Consider the following 22093-nt stretch of genomic DNA (forward strand, 5'->3'; position numbering starts at 1 on the left):
ACTGCGGCTGCCTCGCGGCCTAGCTGTTCTCTCCTCTCCTGTGGGCCTTCGGGTCCACCACCTGGTTCCAGCACCGTCAGCTGGTTCCAGGCCGAGCCTTTGGCTTAGTTGCCTCCTACTGGGTATCCGAGTTCCGCCAACGTCAGGCGGTCCTTGGTAGTGCTTTTAAGTGCGGGCACCTACAGCTTAGTAACCGGGTTCCAGCACCGCCAGCTGGTCCTCGGTCGTGCCATTGGCTCTTGCACACTGGGGCAACGCATCTGGGTTCCAGCACCGCCAGCTGGTTCTCGGCAGTGTTCTTGACACAGGTACTCCCTCGTGCCAAGCCTGGTTTCAGCACCGTCAGCTGTTTCCGGGGGTTGTGTCAAGCTCACTGAGACGCCTATGCTTGCCCCGTCGTGGTGCGGTCGGGTTAGCCAACTCCAGGGTGCCTCCAGTTTAGGAGCTTCCTATGTGGGCTGCGTGAACTGGTAGTCAAGGCTGGTTCTGTAGTGCCAGTAGGCCCAGCTCCCCCTGTAGGACTGTTGGGGTTCGGAACTGCGGCTGCCTCGCGGCCTAGCTGTTCTCTCCTCTCCTGTGGGCCTTCGGGTCCACCACCTGGTTCCAGCACCGTCAGCTGGTTCCAGGCCGAGCCTTTGGCTTAGGTGCCTCCTCCTGGGTATCCGAGTTCCGCCAACGTCAGGCGGTCCTTGGTAGTGCTTTTAAGCGCGGGCACCTACAGCTTAGTAACCGGGTTCCAGCACCGCCAGCTGGTCCTCGGTCGTGCCATTGGCTCTTGCACACTGGGGCAACGCATCTGGGTTCCAGCACCGCCAGCTGGTTCTCGGCAGTGTTCTTGACACAGGTACTCCCTCGTGCCAAGCCTGGTTTCAGCACCGTCAGCTGTTTCCGGGTTGTGTCAAGCTCACTGAGACGCCTATGCTTGCCCCGTCGTGGTGCGGTCGGGTTAGCCAACTCCAGGGTGCCTCCAGTTTAGGAGCTTCCTATGTGGGCTGCGTGAACTGGTAGTCAAGGCTGGTTCTGTAGTGCCAGTAGGCCCAGCTCCCCCTGTAGGACTGTTGGGGTTCGGTAACTGCGGCTGCCTCGCGGCCTAGCTGTTCTCTCCTCTCCTGTGGGCCTTCGGGTCCACCACCTGGTTCCAGCACCGTCAGCTGGTTCCAGGCCGAGCCTTTGGCTTAGGTGCCTCCTCCTGGGTATCCGAGTTCCGCCAACATCAGGCGGTCCTTGGTAGTGCTTTTAAGCGCGGGCACCTACAGCTTAGTAACCGGGTTCCAGCACCGCCAGCTGGTCCTCGGTCGTGCCATTGGCTCTTGCACACTGGGGCAACGCATCTGGGTTCCAGCACCGCCAGCTGGTTCTCGGCAGTGTTCTTGACACAGGTACTCCCTCGTGCCAAGCCTGGTTTCAGCACCATCAGCTGTTTCCGGGTTGTGTCAAGCTCACTGAGACGCCTATGCTTGCCCCGTCGTGGTGCGGTCGGGTTAGCCAACTACAGGGTGCCTCCAGTTTAGGAGCTTCCTATGTGGGCTGCGTGAACTGGTAGTCAAGGCTGGTTCTGTAGTGCCAGTAGGCCCAGCTCCCCCTGTAGGACTGTTGGGGTTCGGTAACTGTGGCTGCCTCGCGGCCTAGCTGTTCTCTCCTCTCCTGTGGGCCTTCGGGTCCACCACCTGGTTCCAGCACCGTCAGCTGGTTCCAGGCCGAGCCTTTGGCTTAGGTGCCTCCTCCTGGGTATCCGAGTTCCGCCAACGTCAGGCGGTCCTTGGTAGTGCTTTTAAGCGCGGGCACCTACAGCTTAGTAACCGGGTTCCAGCACCGCCAGCTGGTCCTCGGTCGTGCCATTGGCTCTTGCACACTGGGGCAACGCATCTGGGTTCCAGCACCGCCAGCTGGTTCTCGGCAGTGTTCTTGACACAGGTACTCCCTCGTGCCAAGCCTGGTTTCAGCACCGTCAGCTGTTTTCGGGTTATGTCAAGCTCACTGAGACGCCTATGCTTGCCCCGTCGTGGTGCGGTCGGGTTAGCCAACTCCAGGGTGCCTCCAGTTTAGGAGCTTCCTATGTGGGCTGCGTGAACTGGTAGTCAAGGCTGGTTCTGTAGTGCCAGTAGGCCCAGCTCCCCCTGTAGGACTGTTGGGGTTCGGTAACTGCGGCTGCCTCGCGGCCTAGCTGTTCTCTCCTCTCCTGTGGGCCTTCGGGTCCACCACCTGGTTCCAGCACCGTCAGCTGGTTCCAGGCCGAGCCTTTGGCTTAGGTGCCTCCTCCTGGGTATCCGAGTTCCGCCAACGTCAGGCGGTCCTTGGTAGTGCTTTTAAGTGCGGGCACCTACAGCTTAGTAACCGGGTTCCAGCACCGCCAGCTGGTCCTCGGTCGTGCCATTGGCTCTTGCACACTGGGGCAACGCATCTGGGTTCCAGCACCGCCAGCTGGTTCTCGGCAGTGTTCTTGACACAGGTACTCCCTCGTGCAAAGCCTGGTTTCAGCACCGTCAGCTGTTTCCGGGTTGTGTCAAGCTCACTGAGACGCCTATGCTTGCCCCGTCGTGGTGCGGTCGGGTTAGCCAACTCCAGGGTGCCTCCAGTTTAGGAGCTTCCTATGTGGGCTGCGTGAACTGGTAGTCAAGGCTGGTTCTGTAGTGCCAGTAGGCCCAGCTCCCCCTGTAGGACTGTTGGGGTTCGGTAACTGCGGCTGCCTCGCGGCCTAGCTGTTCTCTCCTCTCCTGTGGGCCTTCGGGTCCACCACCTGGTTCCAGCACCGTCAGCTGGTTCCAGGCCAAGCCTTTGGCTTAGGTGCCTCCTCCTGGGTATCCGAGTTCCGCCAACGTCAGGCGGTCCTTGGTAGTGCTTTTAAGCGCGGGCACCTACAGCTTAGTAACCGGGTTCCAGCACCGCCAGCTGGTCCTCGGTCGTGCCATTGGCTCTTGCACACTGGGGCAACGCATCTGGGTTCCAGCACCGCCAGCTGGTTCTCGGCAGTGTTCTTGACACAGGTACTCCCTCGTGCCAAGCCTGGTTTCAGCACCGTCAGCTGTTTCCGGGTTGTGTCAAGCTCACTGAGACGCCTATGCTTGCCCCGTCGTGGTGCGGTCGGGTTAGCCAACTCCAGGGTGCCTCCAGTTTAGGAGCTTCCTATGTGGGCTGCGTGAACTGGTAGTCAAGGCTGGTTCTGTAGTGCCAGTAGGCCCAGCTCCCCCTGTAGGACTGTTGGGGTTCGGTAACTGCGGCTGCCTCGCGGCCTAGCTGTTCTCTCCTCTCCTGTGGGCCTTCGGGTCCACCACCTGGTTCCAGCACCGTCAGCTGGTTCCAGGCCGAGCCTTTGGCTTAGGTGCCTCCTCCTGGGTATCCGAGTTCCGCCAACGTCAGGCGGTCCTTGGTAGTGCTTTTAAGCGCGGGCACCTACAGCTTAGTAACCGGGTTCCAGCACCGCCAGCTGGTCCTCGGTCGTGCCATTGGCTCTTGCACACTGGGGCAACGCATCTGGGTTCCAGCACCGCCAGCTGGTTCTCGGCAGTGTTCTTGACACAGGTACTCCCTCGTGCCAAGCCTGGTTTCAGCACCGTCAGCTGTTTCCGGGTTGTGTCAAGCTCACTGAGACGCCTATGCTTGCCCCGTCGTGGTGCGGTCGGGATAGCCAACTCCAGGGTGCCTCCAGTTTAGGAGCTTCCTATGTGGGCTGCGTGAACTGGTAGTCAAGGCTGGTTCTGTAGTGCCAGTAGGCCCAGCTCCCCCTGTAGGACTGTTGGGGTTCGGTAACTGCGGCTGCCTCGCGGCCTAGCTGTTCTCTCCTCTCCTGTGGGCCTTCGGGTCCACCACCTGGTTCCAGCACCGTCAGCTGGTTCCAGGCCGAGCCTTTGGCTTAGGTGCCTCCTCCTGGGTATCCGAGTTCCGCCAACGTCAGGCGGTCCTTGGTAGTGCTTTTAAGCGCGGGCACCTACAGCTTAGTAACCGGGTTCCAGCACCGCCAGCTGGTCCTCGGTCGTGCCATTGGCTCTTGCACACTGGGGCAACGCATCTCGGTTCCAGCACCGCCAGCTGTTTCTCGGCAGTGTTCTTGACACAGGTACTCCCTCGTGCAAAGCCTGGTTTCAGCACAGTCAGCTGTTTCCGGGTTGTGTCAAGCTCACTGAGACGCCTATGCTTGCCCCGTCGTGGTGCGGTCGGGTTAGCCAACTCCAGGGTGCCTCCAGTTTAGGAGCTTCCTATGTGGGCTGCGTGAACTGGTAGTCAAGGCTGGTTCTGTAGTGCCAGTAGGCCCAGCTCCCCCTGTAGGACTGTTGGGGTTCGGTAACTGCGGCTGCCTCGCGGCCTAGCTGTTCTCTCCTCTCCTGTGGGCCTTCGGGTCCACCACCTGGTTCCAGCACCGTCAGCTGGTTCCAGGCCGAGCCTTTGGCTTAGGTGCCTCCTCCTGGGTATCCGAGTTCCGCCAACGTCAGGCGGTCCTTGGTAGTGCTTTTAAGCGCGGGCACCTACAGCTTAGTAACCGGGTTCCAGCACCGCCAGCTGGTCCTCGGTCGTGCCATTGGCTCTTGCACACTGGGGCAACGCATCTGGGTTCCAGCACCGCCAGCTGGTTCTCGGCAGTGTTCTTGACACAGGTACTCCCTCGTGCCAAGCCTGGTTTCAGCACCGTCAGCTGTTTCCGGGTTGTGTCAAGCTCACTGAGACGCCTATGCGTGCCCCGTCGTGGTGCGGTCGGGTTAGCCAACTCCAGGGTGCCTCCAGTTTAGGAGCTTCCTATGTGGGCTGCGTGAACTGGTAGTCAAGGCTGGATCTGTAGTGCCAGTAGGCCCAGCTCCCCCTGTAGGACTGTTGGGGTTCGGTAACTGCGGCTGCCTCGCGGCCTAGCTGTTCTCTCCTCTGCTGTGGGCCTTCGGGTCCACCACCTGGTTCCAGCACCGTCAGCTGGTTCCAGGCCAAGCCTTTGGCTTAGGTGCCTCCTCCTGGGTATCCGAGTTCCGCCAACGTCAGGCGGTCCTTGGTAGTGCTTTTAAGCGCGGGCACCTACAGCTTAGTAACCGGGTTCCAGCACCGCCAGCTGGTCCTCGGTCGTGCCATTGGCTCTTGCACACTGGGGCAACGCATCTGGGTTCCAGCACCGCCAGCTGGTTCTCGGCAGTGTTCTTGACACAGGTACTCCCTCGTGCAAAGCCTGGTTTCAGCACCGTCAGCTGTTTCCGGGTTGTGTCAAGCTCACTGAGACGCCTATGCTTGCCCCGTCGTGGTGCGGTCGGGATAGCCAACTCCAGGGTGCCTCCAGTTTAGGAGCTTCCTATGTGGGCTGCGTGAACTGGTAGTCAAGGCTGGTTCTGTAGTGCCAGTAGGCCCAGCTCCCCCTGTAGGACTGTTGGGGTTCGGTAACTGCGGCTGCCTCGCGGCCTAGCTGTTCTCTCCTCTCCTGTGGGCCTTTGGGTCCACCACCTGGTTCCAGCACCGTCAGCTGGTTCCAGGCCGAGCCTTTGGCTTAGGTGCCTCCTCCTGGGTATCCGAGTTCCGCCAACGTCAGGCGGTCCTTGGTAGTGCTTTTAAGCGCGGGCACCTACAGCTTAGTAACCGGGTTCCAGCACCGCCAGCTGGTCCTCGGTCGTGCCATTGGCTCTTGCACACTGGGGCAACGCATCTGGGTTCCAGCACCGCCAGCTGGTTCTCGGCAGTGTTCTTGACACAGGTACTCCCTCGTGCAAAGCCTGGTTTCAGCACCGTCAGCTGTTTCCGGGTTGTGTCAAGCTCACTGAGACGCCTATGCTTGCCCCGTCGTGGTGCGGTCGGGTTAGCCAACTCCAGGGTGCCTCCAGTTTAGGAGCTTCCTATGTGGGCTGCGTGAACTGGTAGTCAAGGCTGGTTCTGTAGTGCCAGTAGGCCCAGCTCCCCCTGTAGGACTGTTGGGGTTCGGTAACTGCGGCTGCCTCGCGGCCTAGCTGTTCTCTCCTCTCCTGTGGGCCTTCGGGTCCACCACCTGGTTCCAGCACCGTCAGCTGGTTCCAGGCCGAGCCTTTGGCTTAGGTGCCTCCTCCTGGGTATCCGAGTTCCGCCAACGTCAGGCGGTCCTTGGTAGTGCTTTTAAGCGCGGGCACCTACAGCTTAGTAACCGGGTTCCAGCACCACCAGCTGGTCCTCGGTCGTGCCATTGGCTCTTGCACACTGGGGCAACGCATCTGGGTTCCAGCACCGCCAGCTGGTTCTCGGCAGTGTTCTTGACACAGGTACTCCCTCGTGCCAAGCCTGGTTTCAGCACCGTCAGCTGTTTCCGGGTTGTGTCAAGCTCACTGAGACGCCTATGCTTGCCCCGTCGTGGTGCGGTCGGGTTAGCCAACTCCAGGGTGCCTCCAGTTTAGGAGCTTCCTATGTGGGCTGCGTGAACTGGTAGTCAAGGCTGGTTCTGTAGTGCCAGTAGGCCCAGCTCCCCCTGTAGGACTGTTGGGGTTCGGTAACTGCGGCTGCCTCGCGGCCTAGCTGTTCTCTCCTCTCCTGTGGGCCTTCGGGTCCACCACCTGGTTCCAGCACCGTCAGCTGGTTCCAGGCCGAGCCTTTGGCTTAGGTGCCTCCTCCTGGGTATCCGAGTTCCGCCAACGTCAGGCGGTCCTTGGTAGTGCTTTTAAGCGCGGGCACCTACAGCTTAGTAACCGGGTTCCAGCACCGCCAGCTGGTCCTCGGTCGTGCCATTGGCTCTTGCACACTGGGGCAACGCATCTGGGTTCCAGCACCGCCAGCTGGTTCTCGGCAGTGTTCTTGACACAGGTACTCCCTCGTGCCAAGCCTGGTTTCAGCACCGTCAGCTGTTTCCGGGTTGTGTCAAGCTCACTGAGACGCCTATGCTTGCCCCGTCGTGGTGCGGTCGGGTTAGCCAACTCCAGGGTGCCTCCAGTTTAGGAGCTTCCTATGTGGGCTGCGTGAACTGGTAGTCAAGGCTGGTTCTGTAGTGCCAGTAGGCCCAGCTCCCCCTGTAGGACTGTTGGGGTTCGGTAACTGCGGCTGCCTCGCGGCCTAGCTGTTCTCTCCTCTCCTGTGGGCCTTCGGGTCCACCACCTGGTTCCAGCACCGTCAGCTGGTTCCAGGCCGAGCCTTTGGCTTAGGTGCCTCCTCCTGGGTATCCGAGTTCCGCCAACGTCAGGCGGTCCTTGGTAGTGCTTTTAAGCGCGGGCACCTACAGCTTAGTAACCGGGTTCCAGCACCGCCAGCTGGTCCTCGGTCGTGCCATTGGCTCTTGCACACTGGGGCAACGCATCTGGGTTCCAGCACCGCCAGCTGGTTCTCGGCAGTGTTCTTGACACAGGTACTCCCTCGTGCAAAGCCTGATTTCAGCACCGTCAGCTGTTTCCGGGTTGTGTCAAGTTCACTGAGACGCCTATGCTTGCCCCGTCGTGGTGCGGTCGGGTTAGCCAACTCCAGGGTGCCTCCAGTTTAGGAGCTTCCTATGTGGGCTGCGTGAACTGGTAGTCAAGGCTGGTTCTGTAGTGCCAGTAGGCCCAGCTCCCCCTGTAGGACTGTTGGGGTTCGGTAACTGCGGCTGCCTCGCGGCCTAGCTGTTCTCTCCTCTCCTGTGGGCTTTCGGGTCCACCACCTGGTTCCAGCACCGTCAGCTGGTTCCAGGCCGAGCCTTTGGCTTAGGTGCCTCCTCCTGGGTATCCGAGTTCCGCCAACGTCAGGCGGTCCTTGGTAGTGCTTTTAAGCGCGGGCACCTACAGCTTAGTAACCGGGTTCCAGCACCGCCAGCTGGTCCTCGGTCGTGCCATTGGCTCTTGCACACTGGGGCAACGCATCTGGGTTCCAGCACCGCCAGCTGGTTCTCGGCAGTGTTCTTGACACAGGTACTCCCTCGTGCCAAGCCTGGTTTCAGCACCGTCAGCTGTGTCCGGGTTGTGTCAAGCTCACTGAGACGCCTATGCTTGCCCCGTCGTGGTGCGGTCGGGTTAGCCAACTCCAGGGTGCCTCCAGTTTAGGAGCTTCCTATGTGGGCTGCGTGAACTGGTAGTCAAGGCTGGTTCTGTAGTGCCAGTAGGCCCAGCTCCCCCTGTAGGACTGTTGGGGTTCGGTAACTGCGGCTGCCTCACGGCCTAGCTGTTCTCTCCTCTCCTGTGGGCCTTCGGGTCCACCACCTGGTTCCAGCACCGTCAGCTGGTTCCAGGCCGAGCCTTTGGCTTAGGTGCCTCCTCCTGGGTATCCGAGTTCCGCCAACGTCAGGCGGTCCTTGGTAGTGCTTTTAAGCGCGGGCACCTACAGCTTAGTAACCGGGTTCCAGCACCGCCAGCTGGTCCTCGGTCGTGCCATTGGCTCTTGCACACTGGGGCAACGCATCTGGGTTCCAGCACCGCCAGCTGGTTCTCGGCAGTGTTCTTGACACAGGTACTCCCTCGTGCAAAGCCTGGTTTCAGCACCGTCAGCTGTTTCCGGGTTGTGTCAAGCTCACTGAGACGCCTATGCTTGCCCCGTCGTGGTGCGGTCGGGTTAGCCAACTCCATGGTGCCTCCAGTTTAGGAGCTTCCTATGTGGGCTGCGTGAACTGGTAGTCAAGGCTGGTTCTGTAGTGCCAGTAGGCCCAGCTCCCCCTGTAGGACTGTTGGGGTTCGGTAACTGCGGCTGCCTCGCGGCCTAGCTGTTCTCTCCTCTCCTGTGGGCCTTCGGGTCCACCACCTGGTTCCAGCACCGTCAGCTGGTTCCAGGCCGAGCCTTTGGCTTAGGTGCCTCCTCCTGGGTATCCGAGTTCCGCCAACGTCAGGCGGTCCTTGGTAGTGCTTTTAAGCGCGGGCACCTACAGCTTAGTAACCGGGTTCCAGCACCGCCAGCTGGTCCTCGGTCGTGCCATTGGCTCTTGCACACTGGGGCAACGCATCTGGGTTCCAGCACCGCCAGCTGGTTCTCGGCAGTGTTCTTGACACAGGTACTCCCTCGTGCCAAGCCTGGTTTCAGCACCGTCAGCTGTGTCCGGGTTGTGTCAAGCTCACTGAGACGCCTATGCTTGCCCCGTCGTGGTGCGGTCGGGTTAGCCAACTCCAGGGTGCCTCCAGTTTAGGAGCTTCCTATGTGGGCTGCGTGAACTGGTAGTCAAGGCTGGTTCTGTAGTGCCAGTAGGCCCAGCTCCCCCTGTAGGACTGTTGGGGTTCGGTAACTGCGGCTGCCTCGCGGCCTAGCTGTTCTCTCCTCTCCTGTGGGCCTTCGGGTCCACCACCTGGTTCCAGCACCGTCAGCTGGTTCCAGGCCGAGCCTTTGGCTTAGGTGCCTCCTCCTGGGTATCCGAGTTCCGCCAACGTCAGGCGGTCCTTGGTAGTGCTTTTAAGCGCGGGCACCTACAGCTTAGTAACCGGGTTCCAGCACCGCCAGCTGGTCCTCGGTCGTGCCATTGGCTCTTGCACACTGGGGCAACGCATCTGGGTTCCAGCACCGCCAGCTGGTTCTCGGCAGTGTTCTTGACACAGGTACTCCCTCGTGCCAAGCCTGGTTTCAGCACCGTCAGCTGTTTCCGGGTTGTGTCAAGTTCACTGAGACGCCTATGCTTGCCCCGTCGTGGTGCGGTCGGGTTAGCCAACTCCAGGGTGCCTCCAGTTTAGGAGCTTCCTATGTGGGCTGCGTGAACTGGTAGTCAAGGCTGGTTCTGTAGTGCCAGTAGGCCCAGCTCCCCCTGTAGGACTGTTGGGGTTCGGTAACTGCGGCTGCCTCGCGGCCTAGCTGTTCTCTCCTCTCCTGTGGGCCTTCAGGTCCACCACCTGGTTCCAGCACCGTCAGCTGGTTCTCGGCAGTGTCTTTTGCTCTTGTACCTTCTGCTTCCCATCCTGGTTCCAGTACCGTCAGCTGGTTCCGGGCAGAGCCTTTGGCTTAGGTGCCTCCTTCTGGTTATCCAAGTTCCACCAACGTCAGGTGGTCCTTGGTAGTGCTTTCATGCACTGGTACCTCCTGCTTAGTAACCGGGTTCCAGTAACGTCAGCTGGTCCTCGGTAGTTCCATTGACTCTTGGACCTTCGGCTACCCATCCGGGTTCCAGTACCGTCAGCTGGTTCTCGGCAGTGTCTTTTGCTCTTGTACCTTCTGCTCCCCATCCTGGTTCCAGTACCGTCAGCTGGTTCCGGGCAGAGCCTTTGGCTTAGGTGCCTCCTTCTGGGTAACCGAGTTCCGCCAACGTCAGGCGGTCCTTGGTAGTGCTTTTTAGCACGGGTACCTCCTGCTTAGTAACCGGGTTCCAGTAACGTCAGCTGGTCCTCGGTAGTTCCATAGGCTCTTGAACCTTCGGGTAGCCATCCGAGTTCCAGTTCCATCAGCTGGTTCTTGGCATTTTCTCAGCCTTCTTGTACCTTCTGCTACATTTCCAAGTTGAAGACCCTAAAGTCGACGACCCGGAAGACCACCCCAATGCCGACGACGACGACCCGGAAGACCACCCCGATGACGACGACGACGACGGCGGAGACGACGACGGCGGAGACGACGACGGCTGAGACGACGACGGCGGAGATGACGACACTGGAGACGACGACCCTGGAGACAACGACATGGAAGACCGAGAAGCAGAAGAACAAGAGGCTGCAGAACAAAGAGCAGAAGAACATTAAGCATAAGACTTAATATCAGAGCAAAAGATATTATCTAAATTATATGCAGAAGAAGACTAAGCAGTGTATGGGGGTGAGTCCGTTCCTCCTCGTGGTGCCCCTGGATAAAGCCTGATGCTGCAGGCCAAACTGAACGCGGACAAATGTAACTTTTGTGACTGGCAGAACGGAAGGTGTAATCTTCCAACTTTTATAGATAACAACTACGGGAATGCCTGTCACAAATGAGAATATGATGAAGAAGTATAATAGGAAGAATAATAACAGTGGAATAAAAAGAATATGTAGAATAGGAAGAATAATAATAGTTGAATAAAATGAATATGAAGAATGTAATCAAAAAAAAAAAAAGGTAAAGGATGAAGAAGAAGATGAATAAGGTGAAGAAGAAGTTGATGTCAAAGATGCTGATGATGATGAAGATGAAAGTGTGGGAAAAGAAAAAAAAAAGGAAAAAAAGAAGGGGAAGGGCGTGGAATAGTGAAACATCAATATCTGACAAAATTAAAAAAAATATTTACATAGTCAATATCTTTGTCACTCCGAACGTCTTAAAAAAAAACAAAAAACATGCTATTCCATTTGATTGGGATAAACCTCTATGACTTTAATGTCTCCGCCACCTCCCCAAATACATCCGGCATTATTCTTAGTTGTTTTCCTTCATGTAGAATGAACCTACAAGGTGTTAAATATTAATTATTCTTATTTTTATTCTGTACCGAGCACATGGTTTCTTGCTGACACTATCAAAAGCTATTTCTGTGTATGTAGCTCAGAGTATAAGTTAACTCCATATACAGAAGACACGTGATCAGTGTTGAACATATATAAACGTCTCTTAGGAGGGTGTGGGGGGCTTTTTGTCACGTGGGACGGTCACCTCCCTTCCTTTACCATCATTCTCCATGGACATGGGACAAGACACGAGGAACAACAGCTGTTAGCTACTCCATGCCATGATGACTTCAGACTTTCACACAGACAGATGACTTCTACCATTCAGGACCCTGGAAAGATGAGTAACAGGAGAAGCGCTGATATCTACACATGGACACTCTGTTTGTAATTGTTTCATCTACCTTTTATGTTTTTGCTGCGATGGTGGATAACTCAATAAACCACTATACTTTCGTCAGAATATCATGACATTTTTCTTTTAAGAATAACACACCTGGTTAAGTCTTGATTAGATATTTTTGCGCGATAACGATTTTTAACACAAGGCAAGAAAGGGTTTATTTTAATTCCGATATTTTGGTCCCATTGACTTGCATTGGGATCGGGTATCGGTATCGGCGATATCCGATATTTTTTGAATATCGGCCGATCCAATCCGATACCGATACTTTCCGATATCGGAAGGTATCGCTCAACACTACTCTCAATCTCTATATATTCTATTATTATTTTTGTATTGTGGTGACCTTCTCACGATCTCTGTAAGAATGTAACTAGGAGCCTGATGTTGATTTTTGGGTCTGCACTTGGACATTTTGGAATATAAACTCATTAATATGCTCCATACAGTTCTTCAGGTTTCAGTCTTACGCAGAATAATAATATGAGTAATGAAACAGGCACTATATATGTTCTGCCAGTTTGAAAATCTTTCCCACACATTTCTTCATAAAGGTAAATTTGACATCATACCTCTGTTAGCATACGTCATATATTGCTTACATATGTAGCACCCCAGTAGTTGGGCAGAATGCCTTGGTACAAAGTCTGTGTCTGATGGTGAAAACTCTGGCCGCTCCTCTGTGTTACTTCCTTCCCAATATGCTGTTCAGGAATAAGATGCTGATGCCTCTTGCTCACAACCTGCAGTTGCACAGACACAAAAGTCAGCAACCCTATCCAGTTTGTTGTCCCAACCCAGCCTTCAGTTGTCCCTTGTCAGCATATATTTCTTTTCCCAAATTGTTAGGTAGATAGGGCATACATATTCGTTAGCACTTTACATTGTCTGGTGCAGGACAAACACCAATGCTGGCTTTTCCAGGCTCCTAAATGAGATTTTAGTATATTTATTAAAGTGTAACTTCTCATAAAATTTCCAAATTTGGGTCCAAAAAAAGATTATCTTGAGGTATTGCCCAGTTTCTGTACATTTTAAGCATGTCTAAGAGACTGGGTTGATATGCTCTACTGACCAATTTAGGCTGCAGCCATACACATATTAGATCCTTTTCATTGCCATGCTATGGCCTTAAACTGAGCTCTGTAGCAATGCCTGTCACCTAAGTAATACACTCCACAGACCTCATCACTCTCTGAGATATATCCTGTAATTAGTCCATTGTTGCTCAAAACCATGCAAAAGATAAATTCAGTCTGGTTGGACAGTTTCCAGAAGAAGTGCGTAGGCTTGTGCAGATTGGTCAATGGCACTCCTGTCTCCTTCCCTTGAGGCTGCTTCCAAGTAAAGAGATGCTTGCACATGTTCCTCACATGCTTCAGGCCTGACAGACTGACTACAATACAGGCCCTTGCTTGCATACACTATATTCAAAATTTAATTCTAATGCTTTTGGTGTCTGGTAGAATCCAGTTTACTGACATTGAGCATACAGCTCCCCCAACTCCTGTATTATATTCACCTTACAGCGGCTTTATCCCTTATGACAGTGGCTTCATTGGGATCCGGTGGCCAAAATGAACTATGGAGCTCACAAAACTCAAATTTCATGGCACATGTTTGCCCTCTAAAATTTGAAGTTGGGCCCCATAATGAAATGGCAGTGGATGTGGTGGTGGTGGTGGCGGGCAAAGCCCAAAATTAAAATGAGAATGTTTTAGCCGGCATTCTGAAGTGATGGGGAATAAGTATTCCACTATCTAGCTAACAATTTGGAATGAGGAAGGGACCTCCCAAATATAGGAGTGAGAGCTGTCACAAATGTATCATACAGGGCTACCTGTGGGCGTTTCCCAATATCTGGTTTTACAGCACCTGCTGGCCCTCTAAAAATGTCAAGCGAGTGCTGCCTAATCACTTGGATAAGTGAGAGCCCTCACAAATGTTAAAGGAAAAACTAAAGCCAAAATGATCTGTGAGAACATATGCTAAAGGGGAGGTAGGAATTTTTATTTTTTATTTGCATTTTATACATGTAATTATGAAGGGAAAAATGTTTGTTCTCCCCAGGATGAGCACAGAGGTGTAGGAGTGCATGGCAGTCACGGGTGTAGCTGTGATTTCAATTCAGACTAGAAATAATGAAAGTAAGTATTAGTCTTGAACATGCTAGTTTCCAAGGCAGATGTAGGGTAAACCTGCTCTGGGATATTGTGTTGTGAAACAGACTGCAGGATGGTAGTCATGCAGTCCATTCCATTCCAGGCCAGTGTTTTCCATGTGGCTGAACGCCACAGGTTTCTTTGTCAAAAGCCCTGCAGTAAAGGGTTTAGGTTTCTCAGAATCAGTGTCAGTTCGTGTAGGTGAGAATGCAGAGCAGAGGTTCTGCAGAGCTTTGACTGTGTGAAGATACACAGGATAGAGCGGAGCCAATAGGCCTGGCACCAACAGCGTACACAGCAGTGCTGTGAGTAAAAGACATTGATTGACACGTCGGTGCAGTTGCCCAAATATTGTAATGCCTTGGTCAAGAGATGAAAACATTAGATATTTCCCCAAAACTTAAGTGTGATCATCTTACTGTTAAGAGATTTGTGGCTGAATCTGAGCACAGATGTGTTTGTGCCGATAAAGGCATAATGAGGAAGGTTTCTGCCAGGCAAGTTCAGTTCATCAGATTAAGAGAGCAGCTGCTAAAAAGCCATTACAAACAAGCAAACATATTTGAAGTGCTTTTGGAGTCCCTCAAAGCTCAAGGTGTAGGTTCCTTCAAAGGCTTGCTTTGGTCCATAAACCTACTTGTTGGCCACCGCTAAACAGTGTTCACAAGCAGAAATGGTTGCAGTGGGCCCAGACATACATGAAGACTAATTTTCAGTCTTGCTTACTGATGAGTGTCGAGCAACACTGGATGGTCCAAATGGATGGAGTAGTGGATGATTGGTGGATGGCCACCATGTCCCAACAAGGTTGTGACATCAGCAAGGAGGTGGAGGAGTCATGCTATAGGCTCGAATCATGGGGAAACAGCTTGTAGGGCCCTTTAAGGTTCCTGTAGGTGAGAAAATGACCTCTGCAAAGTATAAGAGTTTCTGACTGACAACTTTCTTCCATGGTATAAAAAGCTGAAACGTGACTTCAGGAACAAAATCATCTTCCTGCATGACAATGCACCATCTCATGCTGCAAAGAATACCTCTGAGTCATTGGCTGCTATGTGTTAGTGCCTAATAGTCCAAGATTTAAGCATACACAATATAATATAAAAATGAGCATAACTCACCAAGGGATTGCAAAGATGAGATACCATTAACTTTTGTTTTCAGCCTTTGCTGATTTTTTGAGAACTAGTTGAACATTTAAGACAACCTCTGTAGATAGGAGAGCACTGATTGGTGATAGATTTGCTTTAACCTGGGATTCTTTTTCATCAGTAGATCTGAGTAGACTAATAATACCATCATAATAAAATCCTTACTCTAGTTTATTAACGTCTTTTATTTAGAAAATGAGATAGAAGGATTTATGAGATACAGTAGATTTGGATGGAGATGGGATATATATGCCCTATAGCAATAAAGAAAGGCAGAATTATATGCAGCTATAGAGTGCATGGCCATTCATAAATCAAGTAAACAGGAAGCAGAAAATAGATGTCCAGAGGTTCAGTTTGATGGAAAATATCTTGTGATATCCGCATTGCTTTCTGTAAGGCTCTGGATGTAGACTTCATTTCATGCCGATGTTCCCAGCAGGTAATCATTTATTTGTCTTCAAGTATCTGTGTCACTTCTTCTCTAACTGATCTTATTCTTTTTCTGGTATCTGAAAAACTCTTCCTGCAAAGTCTTTTTCACATATTCTCCAGCCTTCTACAAAACTGCTGCTATTTGTGCTCTGATTGAAATATTGATCTTCCCACAGAATCTCGTATTTGCTTCAGCTTTGTTTTGAAAGTCTCTCCATTAAACTTACTTTTAGCCTATTAGGTATATTATTTTTTTGGGCTGAATATTCAATAACTTGCTTCACAGAAATTGGCAATCTTTAGAATGTTATATCTATATTTCCTATCTTATGTTTGGGCTGTAGACTCCGACTTTTCTCACTGTTATTTAGTAAGTTTAGATAATGCAAAATATAAAAATCTTTCCCTTATAATCATGAAAAAAATATGCTTAAAGTTATGGCTGCTTAATACTTGTTATGACACCTTCTGGTGGTCCTTACATTTTATCGAAGACCATCCATGAGGTAGGTTCAATGCTCGTGGTTACACATTCTCAGTGTCTCAATTTTCCCATCTTTCATTTTCTTTGTACACTAGAAAGAGTGATTACTACTCAATAAGATGATTTGAGCAGCAAGCACAATCTTTCATTTATGACTTAAAATAATAGGAGGAAACAGCTTTGTGTGACATGACTTGACAAATTTGCATACAATGCATGTGTGCCCCAAAAGGGGATGATCACCATTTAACCTTGTTTGAATGAGTATCTCACCTTGCTACTGACTAAGATGAACCATAGTCACTGCTAATATTTGTCATTTCCTGATGTCATTTCCTTTCTCCAAAAGGGTTTCAGTTCCTTCGCAATACAGAAGTTGAAATGTAAATATTAGAAAAAAGAAATTAAATTGAGTTAAGATAAAAGATGCTATTTTCTTCATATGGTGTCTTAAAAGGTTGCGCATTTTGGGGATTGTGACATTCGTACCGGTGCCTGTCTCATCTACCCGTGCTTCACTTGCCTGCCAATGCAGAGGGATTGTTCAGTAGCCATATTTTATGGCAATTGAACCTCAAATCCAGGTGTGAAAAACTTCTTGCATCATTCCCAAGAAGACTCTTGGCTGTACTAGCTCAAAAGGTGCTTCTACTCAATACTGAACAAAGGGTCTGAATACTTATGACCATGTGATATTTCAGTTTTTCTTTTTTAATAAATTTGCAAAATTTCTACATTTCTGTTTTTTTTTAGTCAAGGTGGGATGCAGAGTGTACATTAACCGATTACTTGCCAAATTAAAATTTTTACGAGTACGGATTTTTCAGAAAAGGGCATCCCAATATTCAATTAAAAATGATAATGACATGATTTCCTATTTTGAAAACATTCATTTTACAAACACAACACAAAAAATTGGACATAATTATAAAAATTATAAAATCTTAGTTGCTAGAAGCTAAAGATTAGGCGTCCCAATAAAAGGACATTGGTAGATAATGGGTTAATGAGAAAAAATGAACTTTTGTGAATTTACCAAATGGCCGCAATGAAACAAAGAGTGAAAAATTTAGAAGGGGCTGAATACTTTCCGTGCCCACTATACCTGTGTTTTGTGCATCCATTGTTTCATATTGATTTATACTGTTTCCTGACCTTAGTTAGTTAATGATTCTCCTGCCTGATGATTTTTTACTTCCTGTATCTCCAGGTTCTGACCTATCTTTCCTGCCATCATGTACCACCAAAAGGCAACTCACTCCATGGCCTTAGCCCAGGAGCATCTGTATAAGTCTAGAACATGGTTAAAAGGTGACGACCAGGGCAACCCTTGAGCTCTGTAAAACAGAGTAGCTAGTGCCAAGTATGTTCATTTGAGCCATTTTTGAGTTGGCAGGTGACCACGGACAGTGCCTTCCTGATAGGAATCTGCTGTCCTTCATCATACCAAAAACAAAACATCTCTACAACTGTGTACGTTTACTGTGCATATGCACAAAAACAAAAGTGTGATTTTGGAAATGGTGGTGCTATATGGGGGTAGGCTCATCATTTGAGTGACATTTCACTAAATAGATAAAATATTAATTCATTAGAGCTGAGAGGATCAGGCGCGATTGTTATTTGACTGTTCATGCAGATTTTCTTGGGAAATTTTGCTTGCAGAAGAATTTAATGTCTTTTTTAGGATCTGGGGTCACAAAGGCCCCAGTGCATAAGAAACAAAGGATATAAGAAATAAAAAATCCTTACACTCTCTTTACCGCTCACCTTTCCGTCTCCTGGATATATATTCAAATCATCACCTTGCTGGGTCCATCATAAGATGCAAAGGAGAGTTACTGGCAAATGCATGCAAGTTCACAGCACACTTCATGACATTATCATGAGATCATGATGTTGTGTTCTTTCAGGCACTTGCACATAATCCTTCCAGGTCTCAACAAAGCCAGAAGTCTGTGTATAGCGTATGAGGCTCAGGTATTTCAGCGCAAGCGGCAGTGATCTGAAGATGCAGCAAGGACCAAACAGGTGACAAGGAAGGTTAAGATAAGTGAGCAGTAAACTGAGTATAACAATTGTTTTTTTTATTTTTTAACACTTTGATGGCTTTTTACAGCTCAAAAATATGGCAGACAGTGCCGACCATGTAGCTGAATCCATGCAGAAGTGAATAAAAGAAAATAAACATTTTGGTTAATGGGATTTTTGTAAAATGTTAGCAGAATTTAATTCCACTTCATTTTTTGGATCATCTTCATTTAGTTACAGAAATGTTATAAAATAATTAGCATTTTATGTATTTATTAAAGAAGTCAATCAAGTGGTGATCCCACCCCCTGTAACATCACTCTCTCTATTAACCCAATTCTTGTTTTCTGTCTACAATTTCATGCATCAGCTGGTGAAAGTATTGAACATGTCACCAATTTTCTCAGCCAATATATTACTACAGATGCTAGTTACCATATATACTTTAGTATAAGCTGAGATTTGCAGCCAATTTTTGTAGGCTGAAAGTGCCCCTCTTGGCTTATAGTCATTGTCCCAGGTGGTCAGCGGGGGAGGGGGAGCAGCAGGAGTCGGCGGCTGTCAATCATACTCACCCTCTCCTGGCCTGGTCTCTGCACTTCCCTGCTTCTCAGATGGTCTCCGGCACCGGCAGCTCTTCTTGTTTCCAGAGGTCACGTGGTACCGCTCATTAAAATAATGAATATGCACGCGACTCCACTCCCATAGGCGTGGACACATATTCATTACTTTAATATACTGTGTGACCACTCAGCACTGGAAGGAGCTGCCGCCCCGGGGCAACGGAAAAGCATGGAAGTGCAGAGACCGCTCCAGGAGGGTGAGGATGATGGAAAGGGTGAGCCATGTGGTAATCACCTGTCCCTGTTCCACGGCCGGGCTGTACCTTCCACATCCTCTGGATATGACATCACTGCAGAGAGATGGAAGGCACAGCGCTGTGCAGCGGTAAAACGGGAACAGGTGAATATCGCAAGTGTCGGGGGCCTGAGCCAGCAGCAACACTGGCACCTGTCCCCTGTAGCGTGCCATTGTTCCCGCCTGCTCAGGACACCAGCACTTGGCCCCCAGCGACGAGAGGAGGGTATGTCATTTTTTTTAATAGCAGCAGCAGCATATGGGGCATATTATTCTGTGGAGCATCTTATGGGGCCATCAACCTTTATGGAGCATTATATGGTGCACATTATTCTATGGAGCATCTTATGGGGCCATCATGAACCGTTACAGAGCATTACATGGGGCATATTTTATTATAGAGCATCTTATGGGGCCATTATTAACCTTTGTGCAGCATTGTATGGGGTGTATTTTGTATGGAGCATCTTATGGGGCCCATCATGAACTGTATGGAGCATTATATGGGCTCCTGATTCAATATGGATATTCAAAAACACTTAACCTACTGATGTCTCAATTCATTTTACTTTTATTGGTATCTATTTTTTTTTTACATTTATCAGTAGCTGCTGCATTTCCCACCTTAGGCTTATACTCCAGTCAATAAGTTTTCCCAGTTTTTTTGTGGCAAAATTAGGGGCCTCGGCTTATACTCGGGTCAGCTTACACCATGTTCCGAATTATTATGCAAATTATATTTTTCTCGGATTTTCCTAAATAGTGGGTGCAAATGGCAGTCAGTCTAATAAAATTCGTCACCCATTACAGTATACATCGAATTTTATTGAAGAAACTTCCCAATGCTTACAGTATAATCTCCAAAAACTCAAAATGCACTGTTCCACTTTATTAGGCTCTGAAGAGTTTCTAAACATTTGATATGTTTTAAAGAACTGAAAATGCTCATTTGTTGAATTTTCAGCATTAGGAGGTCACATTCACTGAACAAAAAAGCTATTTAACTCCAAAACATCCTAACAGGCTGAGTTACATGTTAACATAGGAACCCTTCTTTGTTATCACCTTCACAATTCTTGCAGTCATTGAACTTGTGAGTTTTTGGAGAGTTTCTGCTTCTATTTTTTTGCATAAAGTCAGAATAGCCTCCCAGAGCTGTTGTTTTGATGTGAACTCCCACCCTCATAGATCTTTTGCTTGATGATACTCCAAAGGTTCTCTATAGGGTTGAGGTCAGGGGAAGATGGTAGCCACACCATGAGTTTATCTCCTTTTATGCCCATAGCAGCCAATGACTCAGAGGTATTCTTTGCAGCATGAGATGGTGGATTGTCATGCATGAAGATGATTTTGCTCCTGAAGGCACGTTTCTGCTTTTTATACCATGGAAAAAAGTTCAGTCAGAAACTCTATACTTTGCAGAGGTCATTTTCACACATTCAGGAACCTTAAAGGGCCCTACCAGCTGTTTCCCCATGATTCTGGCCCACAACATGACTCCTCCACCTCCTTGCTGAAGTCGCAGCCTTGTTGGGACATGGTGGCCATCCACCAACCATCCACTACTCCATCCATCTGGACCATCCAGGTTTGCTCGACACTCAAGACTGCTTGAAAATTAGTCTTCATGTATGTTTGGGCCCACTGCAACCATTTTTGCTTGTGAACACTGTATAGGGGTGGCCAAATAGTAGGTTTATGAACCAAAGCAAGCCTTTGAAGGATCCTACACCTTGAGGTTCGAGGGACTCCAAAGGCACCAGCAGCTTCAAATATCTGTTTGCTGGTTTGTAATTGCTTTTAAGCAGCTGCTCTCTTAATCCGATGAACTTGCCTGGCAGAAACCTTCCTCATTATGCCTTTATCAGCAAGAACACGTTTCTGCTTAGATTCAGCCATGAATCTCTTAACAGTACGATGATCACGCTTAAGTTTTTGGGAAATAACTAAGGTTTTCATCCCTTGACCAAGGCATTGCACTATTTGATGCTTTTCGGCAGCAGAGAGATCCTTTTTCTTTTCCATGTTACTTGAAAACTGTGGCCTGCTAAATAATGTGGAACATCATTTTTAAGTAGTTTTCCTTTAATTAGAATCACCTGGAAAAGTAATTATCACATGCGTTTAAGATTGATTTCAGTGATCCATTGAGCCCTGAGACACAATACCATTCATGAGTTTATTTGAAAAACAAAACAATTTAATCTTTATGACACTTAAATCTAATTTGCATAATAATTTGGAACACTGTGTATACTCGAGTATATATGGTACATGAAATTCTTACCAGATTTCGGAAACAACCCATCCAATCCACACAGACAAAAATATCAAACCATAGAACTTGAAGGCTACAGGAGAAACATATAGATTTCATTCTTCTCCTGCATATCTCTCCAAGCGCCAAGTTCATGGGCCAATATTTTCACAGTGACTCAAGCTGGTTTTCAAGGTAAATCACTTGTGAATTTATACCACTGAAACTCAATGTAGTAAAAAATATGACCATTTGCCAGTGCCTGGAGTTTCTGCTGACGCTGAAATTTTAGCACCTGTTATCACCTGTATCAACACCCCCTTTGATTGCATTCTACAATGTAATTATTTCGATTTTTATTGTGCTTCAGACTCTGGATCGATAGGGTCATTAAGAAGCATTGATATAAGATTTACATTTTTCTTTTCCCACTGTACATAGGAAACCAAAACCTTTCCATTATTGAATTCAAAAATACTGCTGCACTTTTTTCTCCATTTGACATTTACAAACGGTGTCTGCAATTATTTTTATTTTTTCTTACAGAACCTACATATAAAAGATTATGCATTTTTAGATAATCGATTAGATCACTACTTGAAAACCAATTGTCAGCTGTTATATTGCAACACATTCCAAATAAGGGCTCAGCAATTCTTTTCACAACAACACTGGGTTTGTTGCTGACACGTTATGGACATTCTAGCTGTTTTCCTGCATAAATATCAAGGTTGTATATATAGTTCTTCCTGAGATCAACAAGGGCATGCATTTTTATTCCGTATTTGATAGGCTTTGATGGAATGTATTGACGAAATGCACATCTGCCATGAAAACCATGGAGCATTTAGTCAATAGTGATGTTCTCCCCAGGGCAATTACTTTTCTTACAGTTTTCAACAAATTTTTGGAATAAATCGCGAATCGCAGCAAGGCGGACATATGTTTTACGTTGGATTCGGGTAGCTCTGTCGTCAAACCGAAGGCAACAAATTAGAATCTTGATTTTTTTTTTTAAAAATATAACGTGACCACATTTTTCTATTCCATCACCATCTATTCCCCAAAGTTCCTCCAAACTTTGGCGATTTGCCCTATTAGC

This window comes from Ranitomeya imitator, chromosome 1 (assembly GCF_032444005.1).
Source record: "Ranitomeya imitator isolate aRanImi1 chromosome 1, aRanImi1.pri, whole genome shotgun sequence".
NCBI classification, from domain to species: Eukaryota; Metazoa; Chordata; class Amphibia; order Anura; family Dendrobatidae; genus Ranitomeya; species Ranitomeya imitator.